The sequence below is a fragment of the Mustela nigripes genome, chromosome 8 (assembly GCF_022355385.1).
Source record: "Mustela nigripes isolate SB6536 chromosome 8, MUSNIG.SB6536, whole genome shotgun sequence".
In the NCBI taxonomy this organism is placed as follows: Eukaryota; Metazoa; Chordata; class Mammalia; order Carnivora; family Mustelidae; genus Mustela; species Mustela nigripes.
This window is the reverse complement of record NC_081564.1, coordinates 29,755,403-29,762,380: the sequence shown is the minus strand read 5'-3', so window position 1 is coordinate 29,762,380 and position 6,978 is coordinate 29,755,403.

Below are 6,978 nucleotides of genomic sequence, written 5' to 3'. Positions count from 1 at the left end.
CTCGCTCATCCCCCCAGCCATACATACAGTTGTCTCCTCCCTCCTAACAGTAGCTGCAGGAGCCCCCCTCACCAGAGCCAGTACCCCACCTTGATGAACTCGCTGCCCCATCAGGGGGATGGGGTAACAGCATCTCGCTGTAATTTAAATTTGCATCTTTCTCATTCCAAGTGAAGTTGAGCCTGTCTTTTGGGTTCATTTCAGGTCTTGGCCCATTTTTCTCTTGGGTAGTTGGTCTTTTTCTTACTGATTTGTAAAAATTTGTTACAGCGAACAGTGGCCCTTTGAGAAATGAGTTGCCTGTATTCCCGGTTTCTTGTTTATCTTTTTATTCTGTGCCCCCTGCCAGGCATCTGCCTTTTATTTTCATGAGAGTGAATATATCCATCTTTTATTTTATGGCTTCTAGGTTTTGCGTAATTCTTAGAATGATTCAAAATTACAGACTTTTTTAAATCCTTCTAGTAGTTTTACAGTTTTGTTTCTCCTTTTAAAGCTTTGATCCATTTGGAACTATTTTAGTGTCAAGGAGTGAGGTAGATTTCCCCCAAATGTCTATGTTTAGTTGTCCCAAGACCCTATATTTATATTATGCATTTTGAACTAGTTATTGAATTATCCATTGTTTTCTCCTGGATTTCACCTGCTCCCTTCTCATATTTGCACCAGAGTCTCTTGCTGGATTTTCTTTCCTGTCATCTGACTGTCCATGGGCTGTGTTAATTATTGTGGTTCTAGAACATATTTTAGGATCCCACATGGCTGGTCTACCTCGGTTAGCTTATTTTTAAATTTTTTCCTGGGTTTCTTTGCTCACATATTCTTTCATGTGAACTTCAGAATTGCTTTGGCAGGGCCTCTTGATTTATTCAGAGAACAAGCAGTTAGGACTTCAGCAAAGCCAGAGGAAACGCAGCACCCAGGGACCAGCACCGGCTTCTTCGAGCTGACCTGTGCACGCCCCCCGCCCCCGCCCCTGCTCTCCAGGCCGACCACGCCCCGGGGTGGAGTGCGCAGGCGCAGTGCTGTCCAGGGTGCTGGGCTGTGGTTCGGCCCCTGGCCTTGGAAGGAGAGTGTCTCAACAGAAGAGCAGAGGCCCAGGACCTAAAATCTGGATGTCCTCACTTGCCTATGGAAAGGGAGTTAGTCGTGGGGTTCTTTGGGCCCAAATGTGAGTCGTTCTGTCACATGTCCCTGAGCAGAGTCAGCCAGGTCCCATGGCCAGAGCAGGTGGGCAGCACTGGGCACAGAGGTCCAGGTGAGGATCCAGGCCTTTGGAAGGTGGCTCTGGTCACTCCACTGAACACTCATTCCAGAAAAGGCCTACGGGCAGGTGGGAGGCAACAGCCAGTATACCCTCAGTATTAACTTGTGCATGCTCAGCCCAGAGCCTAGAGCCTGGGACCTGGGGCCTGGGCACTGATTGAAGCCTTCCAGGAACCTGCTCCCCAGGCTGGTCAAGAGTGGTGACTGGAGACTTGCATCCAGGACATGAGTAGCCCATGGTTCTACACCGAGGCCTCTCTTACCTGTTCCTCAGCTGCATCCCCTGGGGCCCAGTTTCAGTTTTCATAGTGGCTGACCTGGGAGAGCCTCACCTGGGAGAAACCAGCCACTTGGATGGGCTGGTGAGGCAACGGCACTGAGCAGGGGCTAAGCTGGGGTGAGTAGACCCCAGATGTTCTGATGTAGGCTGGAAAAGCGTCTCTGCGGCTGGCAACAAACCTCGGCCAGCCTGGACTGTCAGCAGGAATCCTGGCTAAAAATACCCCAGTCTCAGAGGCCCGCCTGCTGCCACTGCCTCAGAACCCCTCCTCACACCAGGCACCAACCCCTGTGCAAGACACTGGTGACGGGACCCATTGAACAGATGAGAAAACCTGGGCCCTGGGCCCGGTGAGCCCCAGCCCAATTCCCAGTCTCCAAGACCAGCCGTAGAGAACAAGCTCAGTGATGCAGAACAAAGCCTTTCTCCCTGGGGCTCAGTTTCCCTATGTGTATCTTGTGAGGGTGAGGAGAATGGGAATCTCGCTGAGCTATGAAGGTATCTGGAATTGGCCTCCCAGTGTGCTGAGTGTGTGTTGAATGACTGAATTACTGAGCAAGAGAGCAGATGAAGGCATTGAAGGGAATAAGGTGAAGGGGTCCTCCATAGCACCCTATGGGTGGGAGTTCTGAGCTCTAAGGGGGGGCTGACACTTCTCTGCCCTCAAACACTCCATCTGGGAAATGGAGTACATCTGCTTGTCTGTGGATCATGGCAGCCCAGAGGAGGGGCTCAGGGAACCGTAGGTAGAGCAATAAAGGGCACTGAGTCTGAGTCCAACAGAAGACCCATCACTGTGGCCCCAGAATGGATCTGGATCTGTGATGCCTGCCTTGCCTTTCACTCCTTTCCACTCCAGCTGACAGCTGGTGCCACACCTAGTCCCATCTTCCCCAGCCCCCAGGTCCCTTCACCAGGTGTACCCCCGGCCCGGTTTTGACCACCTCCTGGGCTCCTAGTGTGAACAGTGCATCCCAATTTAGATGTCACTGTTCGGTGGGTGGCTCTGGAAGGATCCACATTCCCTGCAGGGGTGGAAGAGGGGATGAATCAAATGCTGATGCTTTGTGCACAGCCTGGGTACCCCATCTTCCAGAACTTTGCCCCACACGAGACTTTGGGTCCTCAGGGACCAGAAGTCTTTTACTCATCCCTAGCTGAGAGACCACCAATCTGCTGTACCTGCTAGGAGGAGACCCTGAGTTCACTCTTCAGTGACCACCAGGGAGCTCTGCGATTTTATTTCTCCCTTTGGAAGCCAGGAGACTGGGCAAATCTAGCCTTGGGAGCCAAGTGCCATCAATATATGTCCCAATCACCCTGAGTCTCCTGCCCTCTTCAGGCTCAGGCTCCTATCCTGGAGTCTGGCCACAGGAGTTCCGGGTCAGCCGCAAGGGGCAGAGCAAGGTAGTGTGGTGAGAGTCACCACTGTGCAATATATATGCTTCACCTGCAATCCCCAGCAGCCTTCTGGAGGTCAGGGTGCACATGGCTTAAGGGGCACACCTAGCATGAAAGAATCTGGGGCTCTGTCCTTTAGGAGGAAGCCCCTGTTCAATGCAGAGGTTGGAGGTATTTTGAGATGAGAAGACTGGTGGGATACCTTGGAATGCTGCCAGGGGTCAGGCTGTCATCCCCTTCCCTATAATGGTTCCAATTGCTGCTGTATATGGCTTTAATGAATAAGAGATGAGGAAGCAGATTAATTATGGCATAATATGCACCAAAGTTGGGTAGAGGGACTCCTCAGGGGTGCAGGGCTGATGACAGAAGACCAAGACACCCCCTGAAGCCATGAGGTTGGGGATGGTAAGGGGCTTATTGGGAAAGCAGTGACTTTTGGCAAAGGTGGCTTTGGGAGGGGCTTCCAGAAGGTGGGTCAACCTAAACTCCCCTGACCTCTGTTTTCCTGTCTATAAAATGGGTAGTGGTGGTGGTGTCTCCACCACAGGACAGAATGGAACGATGCACTTAGCTGGCTTGGCATAGAGTCATCTCAGGCCTTAGGCAGGCAGCCACCCTCTGTGGTGCCAGCAGATGGCAGGCTGGTGCCCCCCAGCTCCCTGGCACTGGGACCATATTCCCAGCCGCCCACTCAGAGTGCCAGGAAGGGTCACATTGGAGCAGCGCCTGGATGGCAGGCACAGGTTTGCTGCAGGAACTTTGAGCTTCCTTCCAGGTCTCTCTTTGCACTGCCCTAGGGTGGCCCAGAATGTGTGCAACAGAGGCCATGTCCCTTGCTTCCCCACCCACTCCCTGGGAAGACACTGGAGTAGAATGCCTGTAGCTCCCCCTCTGGGCTGCCCAAGCAAAGCCACCACAGGCCTGTCTCTCCAGGATAGAAACAGGCTTCTAGGGTGCCTGGGTGGCTCAGTCATTCAGTGTCTGCCTTCAGCTTGGGTTATAATCCTAGGGTCCTGGGATTGAGCCCTGCTTTGGGCTTCCTGCTCCGCAGGAAGCCTGCTTCTCCCTCTCCCACTCCCCTGCTTGTGTTTCCTCTCTCGCTGTCTCTCTGTCAAATGAATAAATAAATTTTTTTTAAAAGAAAGAAAGAAAGAAAAAAGAAACAGGCTTCTGGGAGCCTGTGGAAGCAGCAGCCTTCTAAGGAGTTGAATTGTGTCCCTGTCAACACAGGACCAGCCACAGCAGAAGGGTCCCCGTGTCCAAGTTGGATTTTATGAGTAAACGAGGAGGTCTGAGTGAAAATCCCACACTGTCCATTAGGGTCCCGATCAACCCTCTCATGGGATAGAAATGGACAAATGAGTGACAGCGACCAGGTGACCTAGCCCAGGAAGCATCAGCATCTGCCTTGCCTACAGACTGCACTGAGCCCAGAGAGGCCAAGGGGCTGGCCCAAGGTCACACAGCTAGGAGAACTTTCTCATGCTTGACATGCTGATGGCGAAGGCCGGTCCCCAGGATGGTGGTGGTGATGAGGTCGCCACACAGCAGTACCAGGTCTCACTGGTGCGGTGTGGTGGGCTGGCAGAGCTAGCAGAAGGCCATAACCTACATGTGATATATCTAAGGGGAGCAATGGCGGGCAGAAGCCCAGCTCAGGTAGGAGTGACAGGTCTGTGTAGCCTAGAGAGCAGAGCTATAGTCCTCAGACCATGCCTATTCTTGGTCCCCAGGGCTATGTGTCCAGAAAGCCTAGGAAACTCAGATCACTGGGACCCAAGTGGCCTGTCATCTTGGCACCCCTGCTGGACCTTCCAGGAACTGATCGGTGTAGACTACGTTAAATAAAGGGGCAGTGTGTGGCCAAACTCTTCCCACAGGCTCTCTGGCTTCTGCCATGGGGGTTGCCCTCAGGGCTGGCTGCAGCCCCTGTCAGCCCTCCCCACTGACTCCTCACCAACTGTCATGTGCCCTCTCTCTCTCTCGCCTTTGGGCCCTGGGTGATAATGGCTCCCCATCTGCTCTCCTGGGAAGTGTGCACTGTACCTCCTGCTGTCCCACACCTGCCCACGTCCTGATAATTGTGCCTTACCAAACCTTTCCCACATCTCCAGCCTGAGGAGTGAGCCTTATCTTGCTGGAGGCTGAATGACTGCCACCCAGCCCTGCTCAGCAGCCTCTCTACCTGCCTTCAGCCCCCTCAGGACTGGCCCACACCTACCCACCCCAGCAAACATCTGCAGCCAACACCCAGGAGTCATCCCACAGGTCTGGTTGCCCACAAGGAAGGTGCTGCCCAAGGTACTGACTGGGAGCCCAGGAAACCTGTCCTATGCCCCACAGGGTGGGCTTTCACTGCACAGACCTGTGGGCAGGTGGGAGGCCCAGGTGCCAGCTCAGAGCAGCCAGAAACATCCGGGCTTGGCAGCTGGAGAGGCTCCTGGTGCCAGAATCCTCCATACGGCGACACTGGCTCCCTGTTCCCTCCTATGTGCACTTGTGCCCCAGAATGACTGTCCCCAACTGCCCTCAGGAGGAGACTTTGAAATTACAGGAAAATGGGGTCACAATCTTCAGCAGCGGTGGGCCAGCCTGGGGTCCTGGATCATTATAGCCACCAAGGAGCCTGAGATTCTGATCCACACTAGCTCAGACCTCAGACTGATGGCCAGTGCCACATGACTCTTCATTTGGTCTAAGGTGGCCTTGTGGAGAGAACTTTCCCTGATCTGGGAGCTGCTGCATGCAAGGACCCCAGAGGAAGGGTGCTAGCACAGGGACAACTCTCAGCCCCTGGAAGCTGGCTCTGTGAGTTTGGCCTCAGCTTCCCCACTTGTACAATGGGGGACACACCGCCTGTGTGGCTGTGGCAAGGATTCACTGGTGGCAATCTGCACCCAGCACCCACTGGAGAGGCGACTGTGGGTACATGGCTGGGGGCAGGAGCAAGTGCACAGATACTGGAGTAGTCTGAGCTCCACCTCACCACCTGTTGTGTCTGGGAATTAAAGATACTCTAAATGACCTGGTAAACCAAGGCAGGGATGAGAGCAACAGGGACAGAGCAGGCAAAGGTGTGGGCTGGGCTGCAGTGTGCCCTCAGGGATCTGGGCAGGGCAGCTTCTACTGGGGGCCAGCCCAGCATGGGCAACCCCATTGGTCTCAACCCCATGAAGTTGCCTGCAACACCATGCTCAGATGGGAGCACTGAGCTCAGGGTGTTACCTGCTTTCCCTTGGTGAGGCTGGCAGGCCACCAACCCAGCACTCTGCCGACCTCTCCTAATGCCACCTCTGTGGTCAGGAGGCTTGGTCTAGTAGGGAGGCAGAGTGCACTAGGATTTCTAGTGACCAGGTCTCTCGGATTCACGTCACCAGGTGACACTGGCTAGGATTCCCAGGGGGACCACCAAGTCCTTGGCCACCATGATATATTCACTGGGAAGGATCCAGAGCCTTCCCTGGACACAGGGTCCTACGGATTGGAACCAACTTTGCCAGCCAATCTCTTATCCACCTGACTCAGAGAGGCCTAGGCCAGGCTGATCAGCTCCCAGCACTCGCGGCCTAGTAGCTGGCTGGACTCCAGATGCACCCAGGAGCTTATCTGTGAGGCCAGATAGATCCCCTGAGGACAGGGACAGAGGGAAATCTGTGCAGGTGTGTGCGCGCAGAAGGGGCAGGTTCAGTGGTTTCTCTGGCCCTTGAGAGTGGGTTGGCTTTGTGGAGGGTAGGGGTACTAAGCAGGTGGGCTGGACAGGAATCTCCTGGACTTCCCCACTCCAAAGAAGGGAACAGATGGTGTGCACCTGTGAGTAAGGTCAGGACTGTGACTGCGTCCCCTCCTTGGGTTGGTGCAGAGAGGGCTACAAAGACGTCTGTTGGGGGCTTCAGAAGTCTGTTGAGCTTAGAGTCTCAGTGTTCTATCTGAAAAATGGAGCAATCCTACTCCAGCAAAAGGTTGTTCTGCCGTTGGGCGGGGAGGCTCCAGAATTTAGTGAAGCGAGGAAGCAGAGGCAGAGGTGTGCC